The sequence below is a fragment of the Bufo bufo genome, chromosome 2 (genome assembly GCF_905171765.1).
Source record: "Bufo bufo chromosome 2, aBufBuf1.1, whole genome shotgun sequence".
NCBI classification, from domain to species: Eukaryota; Metazoa; Chordata; class Amphibia; order Anura; family Bufonidae; genus Bufo; species Bufo bufo.
In genome coordinates this window covers 452060184-452086697 of record NC_053390.1, presented here as the reverse complement: position 1 = coordinate 452086697, position 26514 = coordinate 452060184, and the positions used below count along the sequence as shown (strand labels likewise).

Genomic DNA, 26514 nt, shown 5'->3' with positions numbered 1-26514 from the left:
TTAGGGGTGGCCAAGGCTGAAGGAACCAAGAACTTTACTTCAAGACACTCAACTATCCATTTATTATAACAGCTCCCTGTTACGTTTTCAGAAGTCCATGACAACATGCAATAGCTATGAGACATGGGATGCATAGTCACCAGCACTGCATGGTTCTCGTGTAACCGCCCAAGCCTCAGGGCTCTGTCCTCACGTACATACAAATAGCAGTATGTGGTCACACGTTTACACGCTACAGTTACCAAGCTTAACCCCTTCAGGACCCTGCCACTTTTCACTTTAAGGACCAGGCCACTTTTTTCATATCTGACCAGTGTCACTATGTGGCGATAACTTTAAAACGCTTTGACTTATCCAGGCCATTCTGAGATTATTTTCTCGTCGCATATAGTACTTCATGACAGTGGTAAAATGGAGTCAAAAAAATGTATTTTTATTTATAAAAAAAATGCCAAATTTACAAAATTAAAAATTAGTAAATTTCAATTTCTCTACTTTTATAATAGATAGTAATACTTCCAAAAGTAGTTATTACTTTACATTCCCCATATGTCTACTTCATGTTTGGATCATTTTGTGAATGCCATTTTATTTTTTGGGGACGTTAGAAGGCTTAGAAGCAAAAATTTCTAAAACCCACTTTTTAAAAGAACCAGTTCAGGTCTGAAGTTACTTTGTGGAACTTACATAATAGAAACTACACCCCTCAAGGTATTCAAAACTGATTTTACAAACTATGTTAACCCTTTAGGTGTTCCACAAGAATTAATGGAAAATAGAGCTACAATTTAAAAATTTCAGTTTTTTGGCAGAATTTCCATTTTAATCTATTTTTTCTAGTTTGCATATGTATCAAATCGGTTTTTATACACAATAAAAGCACACAGAGCTATGGGGACTGGGTATTGCGGATGTGCTAGTGGCCATCAAGCAACCCATGTCCTCAGCTCTATACCCAAAATCCCGGTGACAGGTTCTCTTTAAAAGGGGTTTTGCAGTTTGCATTGACAGCCTATAAAATAATCATTTATGAAGGCAGCTGTAATTTTGTAATCTATTTCTTTTACCTTTATTGTTCTGATCTCCCATTCTGGGCTGTGGTCACATGACCATGTCCATGCTGCGCTATCTTATTTCCTGTGATGTCATGTCCATGGCCATGTATAAGCAGCAAGAGGGGCAGTGATAGGGGTGTGTCTATGTAACTAGCTGGTGGGAGGTGCTATAAACTAGCTGGGTGTTAGGGGCAGTGATAGGGGAGTGTCTATGTAACTAGCTGGGTGGGAGGAGCTATAATCTAGCTGGGTGTTAGCGGCAGTGATAGGGGAGTGTCTATGTAACTGGCTGGGTGGTAGTAATTATATACACACACACATACAGTACAGACCAAAAGTTTGGACACACCTCATTCAAAGAGTTTTCTTTATTTTCATGACTATGAAGGCATCAAAACTATGAATTAACACATGTGGAATTATATACATAACAAACAAGTGTGAAACAACTGAAAATGTCATATTCTAGGTTCTTCAAAGTAGCCACCTTTTGCTTTGATTACTGCTTTGCACACTCTTGGCATTCTCTTGATGAGCTTCAAGAGGTAGTACCCTGAAATGGTTTTCACTTCACAGGTGTGCCCTGTCAGGTTTAATAAGTGGGATTTCTTGCCTTATAAATGGGGTTGGGACCATCAGTTGCGTTGAGAAGAAGTCAGGTGGATACACAGCTGATCGTCCTACTGAATATTTGTATTATGGCAAGAAAAAAGCAGCTAAGTAAAGAAAAACTAGTGGCCATCATTACTTTAAGAAATGAAGGTCAGTCAGTCAGCCGAAAAATTGGGAAAACTTTGAAAGTAAGGGCTATTTGACAATGAAGGAGAGTGATGGGGTGCTGCGCCAGATGACCTGGCCTCCACAGTCACCGGACCTGAACCCAATCGAGATGGTTTGGGGTGAGCTGGACCGCAGAGTGAAGGCAAAAGGGCCAACAAGTGCTAAGCATCTCTGGGAACTCCTTCAAGACTGTTGGAAGACCATTTTAGGGGACTACCTCTTGAAGCTCATCAAGAGAATGCCAAGAGTGTGCAAAGCAGTAATCAAAGCAAAAGGTGGCTACTTTGAAGAACCTAGAATGACACATTTTCAGTTGTTTCACACTTGTTTGTTATGTATATAATTCCACGTGTTAATTCATAGTTTTGATGCCTTCATAGTCATGAAAATAAAGAAAACTCTTTGAATGAGAAGGTGTGTCCAAAGTTTTGGTCTGTACTGTATATCAAACTTTATTGTTTACTTTTTTTAAAATGGTTACTCAAAGAGAACATTACTGAAAGGTGATTTAAAAATATCAGGCGACAGTTACGGGCTTGAGTGAAATACTATAGGTCTTAATATGGTCGCTGTCACTCGCTATGCACTCTATTTGAGAGGTCACTTACCTCACAAATACTCTGTAGCTATTGCTAGCAATCTGTTAGGTATCAAGTGCACGATACTGTAGATCAGATCCATTGAGAGAGAGTGATGGTTATACTCCTCGAAAGGATGTGTAATAGCGCCAGAGCTTCCTAGGTGTAATACACTGTGGTGTGATTCCTAATGTAGCTGGTGGGAGGAGCTATAAACTAGCTGGATGTTAGGGGCAGTGATAGGGGAGTGCCTATGTAACTAGCTTGGTGGGAGGAGCTATAAACTAGCTGGGTGTTGTTAGGGGCAGTGATAGGGGAGTGTATGTAACTAGCTGGGCATTAGGGGCAGTGATAGGGGAGTGTCTACGTAACTAGCTGGGTGGGAGGAGCTATAAACTAGCTGGGCGCTGTTAGGGGCGGTGCTGGATATGTGGCAGAAAAAGGAGAAGTGCATTATGGGTTTGGTTGGATACAGCAAGAGGAAGTGCTAACTACAGGACGTAATAAACCAGGGTGATTTGTTTATATGGTGAAAATGGGTCAGGAGGGTCCAAATGGAAACAGTAAAAGCATGAGGAAGATGTACATGAGGTAAGCTACATGAGCATGTCTGTTAAACACCATAGTAATCCCGGAAAACCCCTTTAAATATAGTCACTGAAAGGAAGAACCATACACAAAATGCAATCAATGAATATTAAAATTAATGTGTTAAAGGGGTTGTCTGGCAACTAACCCCTTAAAGGGGTTATTCGAGGCTGGAAATGGCTCCTCACACCGATTCTACTTACCTTTATAACCTGCTCGCTTCTAGTCTCCGCACTGTAGCTTCTCCCCGTGTGCAGATGAAAACATCCGGTGTCGGGGGGAGCAGCCAATGGCAGGCGGCGACGAACCTCCCTAGTATCGCGGGTGACGCTAGGGAGGCTCGTCCACATCACTGCCTGCCATTGGCTGCTCCCCCCCCCCCCGTTTTCATCCGCACATGGAAGCAGCAGCGGTGATGCGGGGACCAGGAGTGGCGCAGGGAACCAGGTAAGTAGAATCAGTGTGAGGGGCCCGGACGTATGGGGGGCTATTTCCAGCCTCGTATAACCCCTTTAATGACCAGGCCTGATTATTGCATTAAAGGGGTTGTCCAGGTTCAAAGCTGAACCCGGACATACCCATATTTTCACCCAGGCAGCCCACCTGATGTTAGCATCGCAGCAGCTCATGCTCAGATGCGCTCCCTTGTCCTGCGCTATATGGTGCAGGGCAAGGGCTCTTTTGTATACAATAACACACTGCCGGGCAGAGGCTTCCGCCCGGCAGTGTGTTCGGTGACGTCACCAGCTCTGATGGGTGTGCTTTAGCGCTGCCCTAGCCGTTTTACTGGCTAGGGCAGCGCAAAAGCCCGCCCATCAGTGCCGGTGACATCACCGGGCTTCCTGGCTGCCCCATTGAGAGCCCGATTTGTCACCGGAACTCCTGAAAAATGCCTTTGCCCTGCGCGATTTAGCGCAGGGCAAAGGAGAACATCGGAGCATGAACTGCTCCGATGCTCAAGTCAGGGGGGCTGCCTGGGTGAAAATGGAGGTATGTCCAGGTTCAGCTCTGAACCCAGACAACCCCTTTAAAAGGGGTTGTCCAGGACTTATCCTGTTAATCTCCAAGCCTGAAAAGGCATCAATGATCAAACACTTTCTTGTGATTTAGTGGCCCTTTATTTGCTGAGCTACCAAAATAATTTTTCCATGTTACATAGGACGCTTTACTAATATGTTTTTTATTTTTTTCTTCATTTTATTTTATTTGTAGAAATCTATTTTACCTGGGGAATAAAAAAGAGCTCTGCGAGGCATTTATACAATTTTTTTTTTTTTTTTACACTTATCCACTGTAGCTGGAGGATGAAAGGGATCTAAAAAAGCCTCAGATACACAGAAAAGCCCCTTGTTGGAGCATTTTACACATGTGAACTGACCTGGGTTACCCAGCAGATCTGCTCTGCCTAACAGAAGTAGTGACATTGCCACTTCCTCTATTCTCTGTACCCGGGGAAAAAAGGAGGCAGAAGAGGTAATAAACCACTTCTGTCTTCTACTCGGATCCTCACAGAGGACATGCACTGTCAAAGGGGGTGGTCCCCAGGCTGATTCTCAAGGGCGGAGTTGTGATGCTGTCCAATCAGATGGACACAGTTTATTGTAGTAGGTTACCACAAAGGTCTGCATATGGGCTGCACAAACAAAATGGTAGGAGATTTTTATGCGGGACCCTAAGAAGAAGAAAAAAAAAAGCTTAATTTTTTTAAAATTCTAGAGGCCATTAAAAATAATGGATGCAAAAGTGGACAATCAATGTTATCGTCTTGCAGTGGGCAAAGTCCAAATTTCTATCTATATTGAGAATACACAGTTGAAAGTGAAAATAGAAGACCAACAAGACTTGCCGCAGGTAAATTGCAATGCTTTCAATGGGGGACATTTATCAATGCTTTCTCACACCAGGGCAGGGAGATCAAGACTGGAGGATGGATCCGCCAGTCTTTATAGATCTCGCCCAATGATTATCTTGTCTCAAAGAATTAAAAAAATTGGTGAGCACTTTGGTGAGCGTCACGGCCTCCTCGCAGCTTACCAAGCACAGCGCCGTCCATCCACTGGATTGCAGCTCAGCCCTATCACCTATTTATTCTACCCACTTATATAGCGCTGACATATTCCGCAGCGCTTTACAGCAATTAGCATCAAGCTGTCCCCAATGGGGCTCACAATCTAAATTCCCTATCAGTCTGTCTTTGGAGAGTGGGAGGAAACCAGGAGGAAAATTCCATGCAGATGTTGTCCTGGCACCAGTGCTAACCACTGAGCCACCGTGCTGCTCACATGAATGGGAGTGAACTGTGCCTAGGTCATGTGACCAACGAACGTGGCGTCGCTGGGCTAGGAGGCGGCCGCAGTGATCGCCAGAGCTGCAGCCTCTTCAAACTGATCGATAGGAGTGCAGAGAGTCAGCCCCCTGCCGATCCAATATTGATGACCCACCCTGAAGATAGGCCATCAATATCAAGAACTCCGACAACCCCTTTAAATTATGGTGCCATTTTGATTTCATGTTCAAAATGAAAAAACCTCCCTGAGTATTCGCATTCATCTAGGAGCAGTAATCACATGAACTAAGCAGTGTGGCCTGAAAATTTTAGAACCCTGGGCCACAATCAGAACCCCTTTAAAGGGATATTACAGCGGAATACAAAATAAATAAACTAGCCGGTGCTAACCTCAGGTAAACTGGCTGTGCCCAGGTTTCTTCTGTGCTCCACTTCCTGCTCCTGTCCCAAAGTGGCAGGAAGTGGCTGTGAATGCCACTCAGCCAAAGGCCTCATGCACACGACCGCGCCGTGTTTTGCAGTCCACAACTTGCGGAACGGAACTCCTATAATAGAAATGCCTATTCTTGTACGCAAAACGGACAAGAATAGGACATGTTTTTTTTAGCGGCCACAAGGATGCTCTCCGCATCTTTAGTGTCCCCACTGAAGTGAGTGGGTCCACATCCGAGCCGCAAAAATGCTGCTCGAATGTGGACCCAAACAATGTTCGTGAGCATGAGCCCAAACACTGGTGATCCACCCCAGCCGGTGATTGGAAAACGGCTTGGACACCTGGCTCAGCCAAAGGGTCGAACCCGAAAAAGGAAGTGGAGACTGAAACAGCGGGGGAGGATTGTTAAGGCGAGTACTCACTGTTTGTTACTTTAGCCCCCCCACCCCCCATTTATTATTTACATTTCTACATATGCCATCTGTCACATCCTCAGAACTACATACCTTTGCATAGTGCTCAGTGTCAACAGCTGAGGTGACGTTACATTGACATGAAGTGCTAGAGACCACCCACCTGACAATTCACTGCTATTGGGCGCCTAAACTAACATCATGAGAAGCTAGAAGTAAAAGAAGAACACTATACGAGGAACTATTATATGTTTTATGCCTTTTATCATTCACGATCTTGTGAGTATAATAAATATCTTTGGGAAACCAATCCTGTAGGAATTTCACTATTGTGCGCCATAATTTCATTACAGCGGTTTTGGATGTCCTTTGGTGCATCGACCCATGAATTTATTGTATGGCTGCATTGTGTGAAGCTTGAAAATCCGATATACCTTTGACTACACGGACTCCTATGCAACGGGCAGCGCGACCACCATTACTTATCCGCTTGAACTCTATGTGAACTTGACCCACGTCACGCGGTGGGTCTGCAGCGCCGATAAGTACCCTACAACGTTTTGAGAGACTATTTCTTTTTCCTTTTTAAAAAGAAGAACACTGCCAGAGCCGGTTTAGCGACAAACGTATGCAGCCTGTTACACGTCTGTGAGGAAGTGACAGGTCCTCTTTTCAAAACCAGGGCTTTATGATGACTGAATGCCCACAGCAAAATCTCACCACAATGTAAGGGTCCATTCACACGTCCGCAAAATGGGTCCGATGCGGAACAGATTCGAACCCATTCATTTTCAATGTTGCCGCAAAAGATGCGGACAGCACACCGTGTGCTGTCCGCATCCGCACTTCCGTTTCGCAAAAAAATAGAACATGTCTTATTCTTGTCCAAAGGCATTTCTATTTGTGGAACGCACATGGCCGGTGTCAGTGCTTTGCGGATCCACAATTTGCAGACCGCAAAACACTTGTGGACGTGTGAATGGACCCTAAGGGTGAATTATTATTTATTTATTTTTACTCTTTCAATGATTGTTTTAGGACACACAGAGCGCTTTAGTTTTATATAAGGGAAAATGGAAAAAGGCAAATGTCTCTCTTTTCATCCTTTTGGGATTTAACATAATTAGTTTAAACAAAACAAACTTACAGTGGGGGAAATAATTATTTGACCCCTCACTGATTTTGTAAGTTTGTCCAATGACAAAGAAATGAAAAGTCTCAGAACAGTATCATTTCAATGGTAGGTTTATTGTAACAGTGGCAGATAGCACATCAAAAGGAAAATCGAAAAAATAACTTTAAATAAAAGATAGCAACTGATTTGCATTTCATTGAGTGAAATAAGTATTTGAACCCCTACCAACCATTAAGAGTTCTGGCTCCCACAGAGTGGTTAGACACTTCTACTCAATTAGTCACCCTCATTAAGGACACCTGTCTTAACTAGTCACCTGTATAAAAGACACCTGTCCACAGAATCAATCAATCAAGCAGACTCCAAACTCTCCAACATGGGAAAGACCAAAGAGCTGTCCAAGGATGTCAGAGACAAAATTGTAGACCTGCACAAGGCTGGAATGGGCTACAAAACCATTAGCAAGAAGCTGGGAGAGAAGGTGACAACTGTTGGTGCGATTGTTCGAAAATGGAAGGAGCACAAAATGACCATCAATCGACCTCGCTCTGGGGCTCCACGCAAGATCTCACCTCGTGGGGTGTCAATGGTTCTGAGAAAGGTGAAAAAGCATCCTAGAACTACACGGGAGGAGTTAGTTAATGACCTCAAATTAGCAGGGACCACAGTCACCAAGAAAACCATTGGAAACACATTACACCGCAATGGATTAAAATCCTGCAGGGCTCGCAAGGTCCCCCTGCTCAGGAAGGCACATGTGCAGGCCCGTCTGAAGTTTGCCAATGAACACCTGAATGATTCAGAGAGTGACTGGGAGAAGGTGCTGTGGTCTGATGAGACCAAAATAGAGCTCTTTGGCATTAACTCAACTCGCTGTGTTTGGAGGAAGAAAAATGCTGCCTATGACCCCCAAAACACCGTCCCCACCGTCAAGCATGGGGGTGGAAACATTTTCCTTTGGGGGTGTTTTTCTGCTAAGGGCACAGGACAACTTATTCGCATAAACGGGAAAATGGACGGAGCCATGTATCGTGAAATCCTGAGCGACAACCTCCTTCCCTCTGCCAGGAAACTGAAAATGGGTCGTGGATGGGTGTTCCAGCACGACAATGACCCAAAACATACAGCAAAGGCAACAAAGGAGTGGCTCAAGAAGAAGCACATTAAGGTCATGGAGTGGCCTAGTCAGTCTCCGGACCTTAATCCAATCGAAAACCTATGGAGGGAGCTCAAGCTCAGAGTTGCACAGAGACAGCCTCGAAACCTTAGGGATTTAGAGATGATCTGCAAAGAGGAGTGGACCAACATTCCTCCTAAAATGTGCGCAAACTTGGTCATCAATTACAAGAAACGTTTGACCTCTGTGCTTGCAAACAAGGGTTTTTCCACCAAGTATTAAGTCTTTTTTTGTTAGAGGGTTCAAATACTTATTTCACTCAATGAAATGCAAATCAGTTGCTATCTTTTATTTAAAGTTATTTTTTCGATTTTCCTTTTGATGTGCTATCTGCCACTGTTACAATAAACCTACCATTGAAATGATACTGTTCTGAGACTTTTCATTTCTTTGTCATTGGACAAACTTACAAAATCAGTGAGGGGTCAAATAATTATTTCCCCCACTGTATGTCAGAAAAATATTCCACGCACTCCTGTGTTTAATGATACCACATAAGTGCACTTTACCCCACCGACATCATTGCTATAACACCCTAAGGTGCCTCCGGCTTGTAGGTTACAAGGGAGGGATCTGTAAATGGCCACAAAGCACCCATGGGCAAAAATGTTTAATGTATGCAAGAGTACAGGGTCACGCTAGGAAGACAAACAATAGTGACAAGTAATAACGATTATTCCAAGACCTAGGTGCTTTATTAGATAAAGTACACCCACAGAAAATACATCATGGGCTTACAGATTTGCTTTTAACTTTTTTTTATTTATTATTCATTATGTATTTCTTTAACTTTCACTATTGTTTTTCTCTTTCATTTCTTTTTTGAACTGTTCATGAAAGCTGGGATACCATCATAGATTATGGTGACCTGCATAGGGAGGACACAGATCATATCTTCCCAGCATTTTCCTCTACCCTGTGTTAAAACTGGAGGCGGGTGATGTCACTACTGTAATTCACAGCGCTCCATGCCAATGGCCTGAACGCAGAAAGCAAGCTGCTAAACCTATAAATACAGATGGTGCTTCACAGAGGTCAAAGAACCGGTCCAAAAACATGCCACATACAAAATGAACTTAGTTGGACCTCCAAAGTTTAAGTAACAAAAACAGGATCTGACTTAGGGCTCATGCACACGATCGTATGTATTTTGTGGTCCGCAAAAAATACGGATGACATGCGTATGCATTCCGTATTTTGCAGAACTGAACAGCTGGCCCCAGTACTATCCTAGTCCGTTATGCGGACAATAATAGGACGCGTAGAAAACATCTCAGGTGGGATCTGCTTGTCATGCCAGTAACGTTGGAAAAGCATCAAGCAGGGCTCCAGATGGCGACCAAAATGGTCGCCAATGCGACTTAGAATTTACAAATGGCGACAAGACTTTTTAGTCTTGTCGCCATTTGCGACTAGACCCGCCGCCGCAGCTCTGCAGTTGAATACAGCAGCGGGCACAGGAGATGATAGTTCTCTTCCCTGCTGCTGATGTTCTTCTCAGCAGCGCAGTAGGGGAGGAGTCTCTCCCTCCCCCCTGTGCTGCTGCCAATAAGAAGAGAGACAGAAGGAGGAGGGGCTGTGGCCACTGCGCCACCAATGAAGATAACTGACCTGTTAATACAAAATACAGGAGGCGGCAAATAGCCGGCACCCGACCTCTATGACAGGGAGCTGCGATCAGCGGCAGTTAACCCTTCAGGTGCGGTACCTGAGGGGTTAACTGCAGCGTATCGCAGCTCCCTGTCATAGAGGTCGGGTGCCGGCTATTTGATTCCGGCACCCGCCTCCTGTATTTGTATTAACAGGTCAGTTATCTTCATTGGTGGCGCAGTGCGCCCCCCCCCCCCCCCCCCCGTATAATAAACATTGGTGGCGCAGTGCCCACACCCCCCCCAGTATAATAAACATTGGTGGCGCAGTGCCCCCACCCCCCCAGTATAATAAACATTGGTGGCGCAGTGCCCCCACCCCCCCAGTATAATAAACATTGGTGGCGCAGTGGGCAGTGCCAATGAGGGTTAAAAAAATAATAATAATCTCACCTCCACCAATTGATCGCGTAGCTGCCGGTCTCCTGTTCTTTCTTCAGGACCTGTGGTGACGTCACTGAGCTCATCACATGGTCCATTACCATGGTGATGGATCATGTGATGTACTATGTGATGAGCACAGTGATGTCACCACAGGTCCTTTCACAGGTCCTGAGAAAAGAACAGGAGACCGGCTGCTACGCGATCAATTGGAGGAGGTGAGTTAATTTTTTAATTATTTTTTTTTAACCCTCATTGGCACTGCCCACTGCGCCACCAATGTTTATTATATTGGGGTGTATATAATGTTTATTATATTGACCTTGTACTATGCATTCTGTATTAAAGAATGCTATTATTTTCCCTTATAACCATGTTATAAGGGAAAATAATACAGTGAATAGACTTTCATCCTAGCAACCATGCGTGAAAATCGCACCACATCCGCACTTGCTTGTGGATGCTTGTGATTTTCACACAGCCCCATTAACTTCTATGGGGCCTGCGTTGCATGAAAATCGCACAACATAGAGCATGCTGCGATTTTCACTCAACGCACAAGTGATGCGTGAAAATCACCGCTCATGTGCACAGCCCCATAGAAGTGAATGGGTCCGGATTCAGTGCGGGTGCAATGCGTTCACCTCAAGCATTGCACCCACGCAGAAATCCCGCCCATGTGAAAGGGGCCTAAGGGTGATTAGGACAAGTGTTCCAGCCCCTAAGGGAGCTAATAGTAAGTAAAAAAAAAAGAAAATACACAAACACTAAGGCTACTTTCACACTTGCGGCAGTGTGATCGGGCAAGCAGTTCCGTCGTCGGAACTGCCTGCCGGATCCGCTGATCTGGATGTGACTGAAAGCATTTGTGAGACGCATCCGGATGCGGATCCATCTCACAAATGCATTGCAAGAACGAATCCATCTCTCCGCTTGTCATGCGGACAGATGGATCCGTCTTGTATCTTTTTACACATTTTTACAGGACGGAGCCTGCATTCCGGTATTTTGAATGCCGGATCTGGCACTAATACATTCCTATGGGGAAAAATGCCGGATCCGGCATTCAGGCAAGTGTTCAGTTTTTTCCGCCGGAGATAAAACCGTAGCATGCTGCGGTTTTATCTTTTGCCTGATCAGTCAAAATGACGGAACTGAAGACATCCTGAACGGATTACTCTCCATTCAAAATGCATGGGGATATGCCTGATCAGTTCTTTTCTGGTATAGAGCCCCTGTGACGGAACTCTATGCCGGAAATGAAAAACGCTAGTGTGAAAGTACCCTAAAATATTAAGTTTAAATCCCCCCTTTCCCAATATTACATATAAAATATATAAACAATAAATAAACATATTACATAGTGCTGCGTCCGAAAAGTCCAAACTATTAAATTGTTTAAAAATATCTCCTATGCGGTGAGCATTTGCAATTTTTTTGTCACCTCCAAAAATAGGATAGGACTGTTCTATTATGGGTCGAACGTTTCATAAAATGCGAAATGCACGTGGCTTTTTTTGGTGTTTTTGCGCGGTATTGTGTATCGCAATACTTTTTTATGGTGACTAAAGCGAATCAAAATTTTGGTATCGAAACAACCCTACGCCGATCTGATCGGCGTAGCGTTGCCACGATACCAAAATTTTGATTCGGTTTCGATTTGGCGACTAAAAATTTAATTTGGCTCCTAAATTTTTCAGTTCAGGAGCCAACGGCTACTAGGTATTTTTTTTAGTCTGGAGCACTGTCAAGGTTACATTTTTTCTCATCAGAGAATAAAACTTTCTTCCACCTTTGAATGCCCCATGTTTGGTGCTCTCTTGCAAAGTCCAAACGAGCAGTTCTGTGGCGTTCAAGGAGACGAGGTCTTTGAAGACGTTTTTTGTTTTTGAAGCCGTTCAGTCTCAGATGCCGTCTGATGGCTATGGGGCTGCAGTCAGCACCAGTAAGGGCCTTAATTTGGGTCGAGGATCGTCCAGTGTCTTGACGGACAGCCAATTGGATCCTCCGGCTCAGTGCTGATGAAATTTTTTGGGGTCTTCCACTTGACTTTTTTGTTCCATAACCCTCAGGATCATTTAAGAAATTCCAAATGACTGTCTTACTGCGTCCCACCTCAGCAGCGATGGCGCGCTGTGAGAGACCCTGCTTATGCAGTTCAACAACCCGACCACATTCAAAAAGGGAAAGTTTTTTTGCCTTTGCCATCACAACGTGTGACTACCTGACAGAAAATGACAATGGATCCACATCTTTGCACAGATTTGGCCTTTTAAAGGCATGTGGTCCTAAAATTTGGATCAGCTGAAAAACAGCCTGTTTCAGTTTAATCGTTATTTTCAATTAATTGAATGCTCAAAAAATGTTTTGTCTCACTCTCATTTCTTCTTGTTGCATGTTGAAGCTCTTCTTGGAACCTTGTTAAGATCCAACAATTTACTCTTCATAAATACAGCTGTGAACCCCCCAAAAGTAATCAGCCCACCCATTACCACAAATATCCCCATAACTGTCGTAATCTAGACTAAACAAAACGATAGCCTCCTTAAACATGGCACCATCTGCCAGCACGTGTTCCTCAATCATCAATCTGTTAGAGGCCACTCGCTCTGCCTAACAGGAGCAGTCTGTGACCATTTCTGCCAGGAAAGATGGAGCCATGTTCTTTCAATGACACCTTGGCTCCATAAACTCTGTACTATTCTCAAGCACGCAACACCTAAATACAGAGATCCCGAATCAGTTATCGGTCACCAGAAAGGGTTAAAAATAGAAGGTATGCTGCACAGACCTTGTACTGCAGTTGGTGCTGTTCGCCATTTTCTCAGTACATGTAGCTGGTGCTTCAGTGGCACCCCATCCATTAGTACTATCCTATAAATCAGTGCAGAAGTGGCATCTACATATCTGTTTTAATGGAAGGAGCAAGGATCATCATCAAAGATATGTTCTCCAGACACATCAGGAGCTTCTCCCAGTGTCAAGGCTGAACGTGCACCATCTGTGCTTGCTCTAGGACTAGAGCTGCTAATAAAATGCTACTAAAACTGGTTCGGTCAGGTACCTAGAACAGAAACAGAAAGTAACTAACTACAAGAGTGATAAGACAACTGAAATAAACAGCTGAACTCTGCCCCACCTAACCAGTATTTACTATGCTAGCTAGTGTCCTTGTTATACTGTATAACGCATTGTCAGGAGGGAAGCATTCCTTCCTGGCAATCACCTACCCGCTAGCGGAGGAGACCTCTGCTGTTACATGCAGCGATCTCCTTCACAGCATGGGGAGCAGCGATTGCTATACAATTGCTTGTCCCGCTACTGTCTAGTTGTTCGCCCGCAGCAGATCGTGATTAGACACCATCATTTGCTGAAAGATCCGATTGCCCGACGAACAAGCGTTTGCGCAGCCACAGTATATCACAAGGGTAGTGGACCAGATATCTTCATGGATATTGTACGGACATTATCATGGAGGCCCATTAAAGAACAGTGCTCCAGAACATCAGCATGTCCGGTGTTTGGCTGGAGACATGCAATACAGAAGGCATTTCTACTTCATACAGAGTGCTCAGTGAATGCAATACATACAAAAGGAAAAAGAGGAAACATCACCGCCCCACTGGTCCTTGCAACCAGAGTCTAGCTACACCCAGCAAATAACCAGTGAACGTTCGGCAAAGGGCTCTGATCACATGGAGGAAGCACCGAGGGTCTCTCAGAAGGGCATCAAAGTCCAAAGGTAAAGGCAACTGTCCCGCAAAGCAATTCTCTTTAAAGAATGCCTGTAAAGGGCTCCAGACTAAAAACTGACACTACTATAAAATAACAATTCTACATAATAGTATCAACCAGAGGTGGGATCTTTAATACGTTTTAAAGGGGTTCTGCACCTTCATTTAACTGATGATCTATCCTCTGGATAGATCATCAGCACCTGACCGGCGGGGGTCCGACATCCGACACCCCCGCCGATCAGCTGTTTGAGAAGGCAGCGGCGCTCCAGCAGCACCGCGGCCTTCTCACTGTTTACCGCTGGCCCAGTGACGTCACGACTAGTATCAACTAGCGTGGGCGGGGCTAAGCTCTGTTCACTTGAATGGAGCTTAGCCGCACCCACGCTAGTTGATACTAGTCGTGACGTCAGTGGGCCGGCGGTAAACAGTGAGAAGGCCGAGGCACTGCTGGAGCGCCGCTGCCTTCTGAAACAGCTGATCGGCGCGGGTCCCGGGTGTCGGACCCCCGTCGGTCAGGTGCGGATGATCTATCCAGAGGATAGATCATCAGTTAAATGAAAGTGCAGAACCCCTTTAAGGAGTAATGACAGAGGAGCAGCACAATGCAGAGCTCTAAGAAAAGAAGCTCTAGCACAGGGAATACAAGTAAATGGACACGTCAGGAGAGAAGACAGCTCCTCTTTAAAGGGGTGTTCCGGGCTTTTAATACTCATGGCTTATCAGGACAGGCCCTCCAGTGCTCCAGACAAAAAAAAAAAATGACCAGGAGCCATTGGCTCCTAAACTAAAAAATTTAGGAGCCAAATTTAAAATGCATATAATAAAAAAAAAAAGGACTTTGAGAAGATGAGACGCAGGTGCACTACATATAGGAGAAAACAGCACCACATACCTCTCACATCCAGGGACATCTTCTGGGAGACAAGGTGACTAAAAATGGCGAATTGCGTGGTTTAGAGTTTTTTTTTCTGTTACGGCCTTCACCGAGCGGAAATATTTTTTAATATTTTAATAGCTCACACTTTTTGGGACATGGCGATATGTAATATGTTTATTCTTTATTGTTTGTAAAACTGGGAAGGGGGCCATTTAAACTTTTAGTATTTGTGTTTTTTTTACTTTTTATTTAATAACCATTTCTTCCCTTAGGGACTAGAACCTGGATCTTTTCATCCCTATCCCTTGTGCTATTCACCCTGATAGTGCTGCACCTAAGGGGTTAATTGTGCATATCATAGCCCCCTATAAGAGATCAGGGGCTGCCAGGCAGCAGGGGGCAGACCCCCCTCCCTCCCCAGTTTGAATATCATTGGTGGCCAGTGTGCGCCCCCCCCCCCCCCCCCCCCTATTGTAATATCATTGGTGGCCAGTGTGCGGCCTCCCCCCCTCCCTCTATTGTAATATCATTGGTGGCCAGTGTGCGGCCTCCCCTCCCCCCCCCCCCTCCCCCAGCGGAGATTCCGATCGGAGTCCCAGTTTAATCGCTCTGGGGCTCCGATCGGTAACCATGGCAACCAGGACGCTACTGCAGGCCTGGTTGCCATGGTTACTTAGCAATATTACAATATTAGAAGCATCATACTTACCTGCTGCGCTATCTGTGTCCGGCCGGGAGCTCCTCCTACTGGTAAGTGACAGGTCTGTGCGGCGCATTGCTTAATGATCTGTCACTTACCAGTAGGAGGAGCTCTTGGGCAGACACAGACAGCGCAGCAGCCAGCAGGTAAGTATGATACTTCTAATATTGTAATATTGCTAAGTAACCATGGCAACCAGGCCTGCAGTAGCATCCTGGTTGCCATGGTTACAGATCGGAGCCCCAGAGCGATCAAACTGGGACTCCGATAGGAATCTCCGCTGCCACCAATGATCGGGCGGGGGGGAGAGAGAGGGGAGGCCGCACACTGGCCACCAATGATATAACAATAGAGGGGGGGCCGGGGAGGGGCGGCACACTGGCCACCATTGATATTCAAACTGGGGAGGGAGGGGGGTCTGCCCCCTGCTGCCTGGCAGCCCCTGATCTCTTACAGGGGGCTATGATGCGGCACCTGAAGGGTTAATTGTGCTGATCACAGCCCCCTGTAAAAGATCGGGTGCTGCCAGGCAGCAGGGGGCAGTCATGTACACAGTTCGTAGTATATTCTAACTAGAAGCGTCCCCATCACTATGGGAACGCCTCTGTGTTAGAATATACTGTCGGATCTGAGTTTCACGATGTAACTCAAATCCGATGGTATATTCTAACATAGAGGCGTTCCCATGGTGATGGGGACGCTTCAAGTTAAAATATACCATCGGATTGGAGAAAACTCCGATCCTATGGTATATTAACTCCTGACTTTACATTGAAAGTTATGGGGGGACGGATCCGTTTGAAATTGCACCATATTGTGTCAACGTCAAACGGATCGGTCCCCATTGACTTGCATTGTAATTCAGGACGGATCCGTTTGGCTCCGCACGGCCAGGTGGATCCTCCAAAAATCAAGGGAGACCCACGGATGAAAAAACGGACACGAATCACGGAAAAACTGAACCCGTTTTTGTGGACCGCAAAAAAAAAAAACAGTCGTGTGCATGAGGCCTTACACAGAGAATGCTATCAATCACTGATAAAAGTCAGAATGATTCTGTTACATAAAGGTCACAAAGCATTATCAATCAAGTCCAGAGCGCATGATCCCTCTCTCACCTGGAGCGAGATTCCCGAAAGGGAAAGAGCCCTAAAGGGTTTGTTCAGGTTAAATAACCCGTTAAACCTGTCCTAACAGCTGGAAAGATTTGATCTCTCTAAACGTTGTGTAATTTTACAAGGCAGTTGAGGTCATGTCTGTAGCTCTCTTTCTGGGGACCCTCTTCTATCACGTCTTTATGTCCTTCGTAGGGCATATGAACAGAGGTTTCCAGATGGCCTAAGTGAACAACCCCACTGAGGCTAGGTCCATGGGCCTTTCCCAGTCTGCTACAGTGTTCAATGGCATCAAAATGATGCATGAATTTACATTTAGTCAGTCCTCCGCAACATACTATTACAGCACCAAGGAAGCTATGCCTGCTCCATTAATGGCAGGTGCCAGCTGTATCATCTCTGTGTAATGATGGGGAGATTTAAGGGGGTCCTCCAGTTCCAACAAACTCTTTATGAGTGAGAACTCTGTGTTGTGCTGTTCCTCTTATTTGTCTGGAATCGACAACTGGGTGTTACCATTCCCCTTTTTAAAGGGGCGTTCCGTACACTGTCTGGCTGTAAGGGCTCTTTCACACGAGTGAGTTTTCCATCAGGATGCGATGCCTGTAGTGAACGCATAGCATCCGGAATGAATCCTGACCCATTCATTTTAATGCGTCTGTGCATCATCTTTGCATTCAGGGAAAATCGTTCTATATCGCGCGTTTTTCACACAGCCCTGGTTCCATAGAAGTGAATAGGGCTCCAGAATCATTATTTTGTAGGAAATCAAAGCATCTATTACAACAGACAGGACAACTAAACGATCAACCTCTTGGGGCCGCAAACAATTTTTACCCTTTCCATCTTCCAAGAGCCATGACTTTTTTTTCGACTTTTACACAGCCATAAGTTGTATTTCTTAATAGCACCATTTAATTTACAATATCATGTATTGAAAAACAGGAAAAAAAAAAACTTCGCGAGAGGAAATTGAAGAAATAAAATGCAATTTCACCATTGTTTTTTGTTATTTTTTAAGCATTCATTATGCGCTTAAATTGATATATTACCTTAAAGGGGATTTATGGAACTTAGATATTGATGGCCTATCCTTGGGACAGGTCAATATAAGAGGATATGCCCAACGATCACCTGTTTCGGTCAGTCGTCTGCTCCGACCACCATGTAGAGGCTGTGCCGGCGTACTGCAGCTCCCACATGAATGGGAGCAGAGTTGCAGTAAGCTGATGCCAGAAAGTGCACACTAGACAAAGCCTTTCATCCGTTTGCACTAACTACACAAACAAGTTCTCTGTCCTGATGCGTTCCGTTCTGCAAAGGGACAGCATCCTGTCACGGTGGGAAGTGGGGGGGAAATGTGGGAAAACAAGGAAGCAGCTAGGCCTAGACACCAGAGAAAGGGAGCAGGTCACCTCTTAAAGCCGCCCTAATCCTGGCCCTAACTCCTAACTGTATGAGCGAACCCTAATAGTGGGAGGGCTCATACCCGGAACCTCGGGCCCTACTAACCCTAGAGATCCCTGGTAATAAATGTCAGGGCTAGGAGACGACCTGTTCATCCACGACACAGATGAACCGGAGTCTCCAGCAGGCCTAGCCACAAGAAAGGAGCAGACAGAAGCATAAACCAGATTGGCAGGTAAGCACCCAGTGCAAACAACACACACTAGAACAACAGCACTTACCTGCCACAAAAACGGGAAGAAACAACAACAGCAACTGCTACTGATTCCCACTCCGGGAAACTCTGGAACCCACTTCCGCAGGCAGATTGTCAACGCGGTTCCGCCTCCGAGGAACCCAGGAGCCCCTTCACCGGAGGCACAACACACAAGGAAACGCCATGCATACATGCTGTACAAACACCACCAAGACGTACATCACACCCTTAACATAAACCCACACCAAACATCAACACAAGTAAGGTAGGGAACATGGAGGATACAAAGGGATGACAAGGTGGCCCTCAAACTGAACAGCTGGTAAGGTACAGGATGGCAGCATAACTCCAGCTCCACAAAAAGCTGAAGTCCCACAAACCTCAGGCTCCAAGCCCAAGTACTATAAGAGCCCACACCCAGCTCAACCTTGCTCACACTTTAACCCCATACCCACCAGAATGGAAGTGTGTAAACATGCTAAAAACTACACGTTACCAACGACATCAAGCATGCACGGCTAAAGTGTCACTACCACTAGACCATGACACATCCAGACCAAACCCTGACCCATTCATTACACACTGTATATTGTATCCTCTACTTGCCTGTTTCGGGTTGCTTTTAAGATCCACTGGTGAGGACAAGAAAGGGGTGTCTTGCTGCCTCTTATTCGGCGGTGCGATCATCCACACAGAGTAGTATTCAGCAGTTCTTCAGCGCGGAGGCAACACACGAGCCAGCAACTGCAGGCCGCAACCCTCACATGAATCATTTCACTTCTGCAAGACTCAGCCACAGGGAAAAAACGAGGGAGCCTGCCAAGGGACAAAACGGGAACAGAAGCTCCATCTGTGCCAAACTCGCCTGATGACCGGACTGAGGAAGCCCTAAACGCTCAATTCAGGCCACCAGATCCAGTCCCGCAGTGCAACACCACGAGCAGGGCTGCCATCTTCTTCAGGTTTGCCCGAAGCTACAGATTTCTCCAGGTACTCTTACATTAGAGGGGACTTGAGATATGGCATTACACACCCCTGTGGAGGGCAAGTGGGACTGGAAGAACATGTGAAACATCTGCCAACTAGGCAGGAAATTAAGAAATTTGTTGAGAGGCTAGAGAACTCTTATAAACAAGAAATTAATGCAGTAAAATGAAACTGCAGGAATTTCAAGAGCAGGAAGAAGATCTTTCTTCCCACCATGAAACGTTGGCAGGTAAACTAGAGAATACAACAGCACAGGGAGACGTTTGTGACATGCGAATAAATCAGCTTAACCGTTTTTTTTATCATCATCGCTACAGACCAAATAATGTTAGGATCAGAGGCTTCCCAGAATCCACCAAACCAGCTGATGTAATCCCTATGTTGCAAGGCCTCTTTACCAAGATTCTGGAGATGCCTGTATCTGAAGAGCTCAAATTTGTTAAAAAGCCAAGAAATGTTATACGTCACCTCCAAGTCAGAGGAGATTATGCAAAAGATCCACAATCTACCTGTTAATGATTTTGATGGGACACAGCGATCTATTTTGCAAGATCTTTCTTGCCCCACTCTTGTCGAACACAGAGCTCTGCACCTTCTATTGGACCTGCTTCATGAGAGACATTCCATACATATCAGGTTTCCCCTTGCAATTAGTGGTTCGCCACATAGGCTCGTGCTTTGAACTGAACTACCCAACACTGTGCTCCCAGACTGCAGCCCCATACCTCCTCTGCCTCCACACTTCTCAATCTGAAGATAGAAGAGCCCTGCGATGCGAGGGACCCAAATTGCTGATAAGAACCCTGCCTGAGACACCTATTGGACTATGTCATCTTACAGAGTTGATAGCTTTTTGAAAGTACCAAGGAATAATAATTTAGAAGAAAATTCGGGCCTGCAGTGGTGCAACCAGGAAGGTCCAAGTTTGAAAGTAAGTTTATAGCTTTTATTTATTCATAGTTTCCACAGATTACGCGTTTCTGGGCCAGAACGGTGCCTTCTGCAGATCAAGAAACATAACGATTATGTTTCTTGATCTGAAGAAGCAAATCTTGCATCCCAGAAACACAGAATCTGCAGGAACTATGAATAAATAAAAGCTATAAACTTACCTTCAAGCCTGGACCTTCCCTGGTTGCGCCGCTGCTGACCCGAATTTTCTTCTACATTTTCTGCCTGGCACACTGTGCCTTGCGGGAAGAAGCTTGGCTGCACCAGCTACCTCTATCCACCGCACGACTGGGTGTTGTGCTCAGAGCATAACCCATCCAGGTGAGCCTTTTTCACCAGCAGATTAAACTGTCAAAACGGTCCCACAGACAAATGCGGTTCTCCGTCTGCTTTTTTGTCAAGGAGTAGAAATTAGTCTCTTTATATAAATTAAGAAACGTATGCCTCAGCGTTAAAAGTACACTTACTGTTTAACTTGCACACTTGGTATCAAAATGGTGGTGCACATAGGGATTATGCGTAATTCAGGTTCATACCATATCCTAGAGGTCACCTTTGCTGAGCACGAAGTTACAATTTGCAAACCTAAGCCCATACTTCCTTAGGGGTCTACTTATGGTAGCCTCCTTACAGTAGTCTTCCTAATGGAGGGCCTCCATAGCAAACGCTTATCCATATACTCGCTTGCGCCCCAGCTTCATGACGCTGGTTAGAAAGTTCGGATAGTTATAGGTATTACCTGTTCTATTACCGGTCACCATCTTCACTTACCTGTTTTAGATATCCCTCTTAAGTGTCTTTAAGACGATTCTACTTGATCATTAGAGGATCTTTTTTCTCCTGTTATATGTTTAATTGGACTATTAGTCTTGTGGTGGCTCCTTTGATTTATCATTGGCAGAATGCCACCATTTAAGGCAAACGTTGAACATGTTTTGTTCCTCTTTTCCGGGGGTTCTCTGTACGGCGCAGATTAGATTCTTCACAGCACTAGAGATCTTCTCGGAGAACACAACGTTCTTACTTTCTAGATTTCTTCTGTCTCTTTACTCACTACTGTTTATTTTCCTTTTTATTGTTCTACTCTCACTCTCTTCCCCCTTTTTTTGTCTCCTTTCTCCTTCCCTTTCATGTTACTCTGTATATGGAAATATGTTGGCCACACAGGCACAGTTCAAGCTTGCTTCCCTAAATGTCAGGGGGTTTAATATACCCCCCCCCCCCCCACCTCAAAAAATAAATAAACATAAATCACAAATCTTGTTTCTCATGCACAGAGAAGGCACACGTTCTTCTGCTGCAGGAGACCCACTGAAGTCCAATCATATCCCCAGCATTTATTCTAAGCATTATAGCTTTTGGTCACATAGCACAAACTCAGATTTCAAATCTCAAGGGGTTTCCATTGCTTTACAATATTCTTTTGTTGACACGATGGTCTGCTCCGAGTGGATATATGGGTTTGTGAAGCTGAAAATCCATGAAAGGACATACACTATTGGGAGTCTCTATCTTCAGAATACAGGCAAAGGCCAAAATCCATGGGAGGTATACTAGCTTAGACTCTTTTGCTGAAGAAGTAATGTTTCTAGGAGGGGACCTCAACTTGGTACCAGAGCCTTTGCTTGCCATGTCCACAGGCAGATAGATCACTGGTCACCCGCTCATCCCTTACTAGAACAAAGAACGCTTTGCACAGTAAGCAGCTGGTTGATGTCTCGAGTATATTAATTCACCCAAGCCCATCAGACGTACAGCAGGTTGGATGTGTTTGTAATTTGGACGTGGCATCTTCATGAGATGTCACTGAAAGGTATCCTATGAAATTCTTGATTGATTACGCCTCCGACCTGATCGCTCCTCCTCTGCAGTGGGAAACTTTAACATGTGAGATGTGAGGCACTTTGATCCAACAGGGCGACTATGGTAGCTCTGGATAAGGCACACAACTAATCTCTCGCCCCCGAAACTGTGGCAGAAACGTCTCTGGTTCAGAATGAGCTGAAAGAAGCGGTAAATCAGAGCTCACATTGACATCATGAGCGCTTTCACCACCGATTTATATGAAAACGCAAACAAATGCAGTCGAGTTTTGGCTCGCCTTTTGCACCCAAGACATATTCAGCCAAATATATCACCACCAACAAGGACGCAACTGGATCAGCTGTTCATAACCCTATTCAGCCAAAGTATTCAAGACGTGATGAATCACTTTACAATATTCGGGGTCAATTTGCTAACATGCCTACACGGGGCCGAGATCATCGTAAGAACTCCATTGATGAGAAGGCCTCGTATATCAGATAAACGCTGTGCAGATTACCAGAGGTTGAACCTGGTGAGGTTATTTTATTTTGCTCAAAGGAGGAAAAAGCCCTGGTCCTGATGACCTCGCTGCCTTTTTTTTTTTTTTTTTTTAGGGGATTTGTGCCCTTTATTACTCAAGTGTTTAATAGCATTTCCCCTTCCTGCCCTTTCCCTAAACAGACACTTGAAGCCCACATGGTCATCTTACTGCAAGCCATAGCATCTTTATTCGGTTTGGGGGTAACTATCGACCGATATCACGAATCTATTCTAAACTTTTGGCTAGCTGCCTCAGTAAGGTACTTCCAGACATTAGCCACAAAGACCAGGTGGGCTTTGTACCTGGGAGGGAAGCAAGAGACAACACTATCTACACTACCACCCTTATATCTCATGTTCGATGCCACAAAACCCCTGTGTGTCTCATCAGGAACCCTGGAGATTTCGGTTAGCCTTACTGAAATAGATCAGCCTGGGCTCTCCGTTCTAGAAAAGGTGACTGTCCTTTATACACAACCGTCAGCTCGTGTACGAACGTTTGTAATTAACAATGGCATGCGGCAGGAATCTCCATTATTATACGTCCTAACCACGGAACACCTGGCCGGTGCGCTATGAAACAATCCATACATTACAGGGGCAACAGTCAGGCTGCAGAATCCCAAACTTGCACTATATGCAGACGATCTTCTCCTTTATATATCGTCTTCCTATCTAGTCTCAGTTTTGGATACCTTAGTAACTTTAAAATAATAAGTGTTGTCAAATTAGATATTCTACTGAGATTGTTCTATCTTTATAGACCTGTGTACCAGGAAGGTTTCTCACCTCCCTCCAGAGGGCGACTGCACATTTTATAAAGCCTACGAGTAGGCCTAGACTGGGAAATACAGTTCTAACCAAAAATAAATCTTTGGGGGCTTTGGCCTTCCTGATAAGTTATATGACACCGCTGCGACATTCAGTAGGTTATTAGACCGGCCTCGGAAGTTAGGGGATAACTTAGACTAGGAACTTTCCCCCATCAAGTTCTTAATTGAGGACAGGCCTCCTATTGAGGACCGGCTTTTCTTGTCTACCATGTTCTCTGCTTGTGGGATTTATGGCTTTTAAATTAAAAAATTTCTGCTAGACTGAGCTCATGACTCCGTCATTGGGAAACCTTGCTTTCAGGCCAGGCCTACATGACAATGATTCTCATCATGGCACGCAGCCTCTCCATCGCTGTTTTCAGACCGTTTTTGGAGGATGATCGATTACCTACAGTACTTTCAAGTCTATAAGTTCGAAATGCCAAGCAGGTGGGAATATGGCTTGAATATGAAATCTGTCTTTACTAAATCTTTGAAATCTATTAAATCTCTTTACTAAAACTTTCAGGAATGCACACCTCTTAGAGCCACTGGAGTTCGATAAGGTGCTCCAGAATTTAGGCAAACAAGGACTTTGTCCCATTTATACAGTATTCTATGAATCTCACAACACAGATAAGGCTCCTCTTTTAGTAAATGGGAATCGGATCTTCAGGTTACTTTTATTGAGGATAACGTTCTTAAGATGTGTATGTTCTCCCATGGCTGCTCAAGCGAAGGAGAAAAATTACTAAACACTCTTGAGGCGGTATTACTGCCCGACCGCTCTCCAATGAATGCTTCCCTCAGTTTCGGAATTGAGTTAGCGTCATGAATCGGAGATTGGCTTTATGCTACGTAGATGGTGGGGATGCCTCCTCATCCAGGTTTATATAATGGGACGACGTTGTGATACCAATTACAGTAGGTTTATCTTTTCTAGCTTTATGCAAGAAACGGAAAAAGTTTTTTTTAATGGTTAATATGTTTGGTTTTTAAAGTTAAACTTTAAAACTTTGTTAAACTTTTTTCACATTTTTTTAGTCCCCTTAGGGGACTTGCTTGTAGTATACACTATAACACTTCTGTATTACAGCGTACGGGGATCTTCAAAGGCACTTTATTACATTCTACCAGAGGCAGGACATAAAAGAGGCTCCGGCATGGCAGGAATAAGGCCTTAAAACTGTATTCTAGTTGTTTCAAGTTGTCCCCTAGCCACAAGATAGGGGATAACTATTAGATTGGTGGGGGTCCTACCGCTGGGACTCACGAGTACCCCATGTGGCCTCCCGGAACTGAACGGAGCGGCCTGTCGCCCATGTGCACGGACATTCTATTTGTTTCTATGAGAGTTCCAGAGATATGCGAGTACATAGCTCAGCTATCTCCAGAATTCCCATAGAAATGAATGTGTGACCGATCGTTCCGTTTATAGGGGGTACTGGGACTCAGTTCTCACGATTGGTGGGGGGTCTCTAATCATGGACACAGACCATCAGTGTCACCCACTGGGTATGGCCCTGACTCAGCTCCATCTTTAAACTCCCAACATCTGTCATAGATGACAAGGGTTAAAGGGAACCTGTTACTAGATTTCTGTACATTAAAGCACCAGTATTTGACCGGATCCTGTAAAATATCTCCGTTCTATTATAAAAAAAAAAAAAAGTTCTAACACGGAGGACGCAAAGCCGTGTCCCAACCCCGAGGCCTCTACCCTTTCAGGAGACTGCACATGGAAAACGTCTACAGAAAACAGTTAACCTGTTCACATTGTCTCACTATTCTGTATGTCCTTGTGTGAAGACCACCAGCAATGGGGGATGGGGAGGAATCTGTACATGGTCATTACAGGCGCAGCTTGGACGGATTATCGACAAAAGCCACGGCGCGTACAGCAGGTTTGGGAACACGGCTCTACAGGGGTCTTCTGGGAGCGCTACATTACTAGAATTTATTCACCATATAAAGTGCGGGACCAATTTCATTTCCACCTTATTTTGGGGTAGAGGTCACAGAACGCGCTCTGTCTGGTCTCTGTCAGGTGAGTGGGGGGCTACAGATACATTTGAGATGTCCCCTCACATATGGATACTGAAAACGCGGTGAGAATTCAGCCTTAAAACACAAGGTGGCTCCTGTAGGGGTGTACCTGGCTCCGATAGTCATCTGATAGGACATACAGAGTCCACTAGTGATCCAACATGTCTGCCCAGGCCCCCACATTCACACTGAGCTGCTCCTATACTAAAGACAGCTATACAACTAGTTCTTCCTGGTGCCATCATTGGGCTTGGCATTGGGGGCATGTGTAATAAAAGGAAATGCCACACGATGGTCACCTGGAATTAGCACTAGCTGTTATGTCCAAAGCCCCTAACATGAGCGGCTGCACCACAGAGACAGCCAAGCAAGCTCTCACCACAGAGGTTTCCTCTACTTCCGGGACTTCTCCTCCCCAGGGTCTTCACTCCACCAGGAACCCGGGGCCGCCTGCGGTTGCTGTCTGACAGTCGTATCCCGTACCGGAATAAGCACACCCGGTGGGTTTGTTTACAACTTTTTTTCCCCGTTAACGCTTCCGGTTTCAGGAGCCCGTAGAGCAGAAGCTGCTGTCACTTCCTGCTTCCTGCAGCCATCTTTGGTTTACACGAACTTCCGGCTTTTGACATCATTGGGCGTGACGCTCATCACTGTGGCAACGAGAAGGTGTTGATCTGCTGACGTCATCGTACGTCAAGGAAACCTAGGAGCGTATGTTGCGCCACCTTCCTTGCGCAATTCCACTGAACGGAAGAACGCCATATTTATCATGCGCGATTCCTCGTCTTTTCCCCCAAAACTTGT

At 45.1% G+C, this 26514-nt stretch overlaps 1 protein-coding gene across 2 annotated transcripts in view; it reads right to left on the bottom strand.

Annotated features, from left to right (window-relative positions):
• Window positions 1-26305, bottom strand: part of SBNO2 (strawberry notch homolog 2) — an 82061-nt gene extending 55756 nt beyond the window's left edge. Inside the window, exons 1-2 of one of the 2 annotated variants that reach the window (XM_040417569.1) lie at window positions 13327-13442; window positions 13268-13292 (exon numbers count right to left, since the gene is read on the bottom strand). The gene's annotated coding sequence lies outside the window, so the exon portion shown is untranslated. Of the gene's footprint in view, window positions 1-13267; window positions 13293-13326; window positions 13443-26089 lie in introns of those variants that run through there. The other variant, XM_040417568.1, reaches the window with a different exon arrangement.
• Between the last annotated feature and the right edge of the window lie 209 nt (window positions 26306-26514).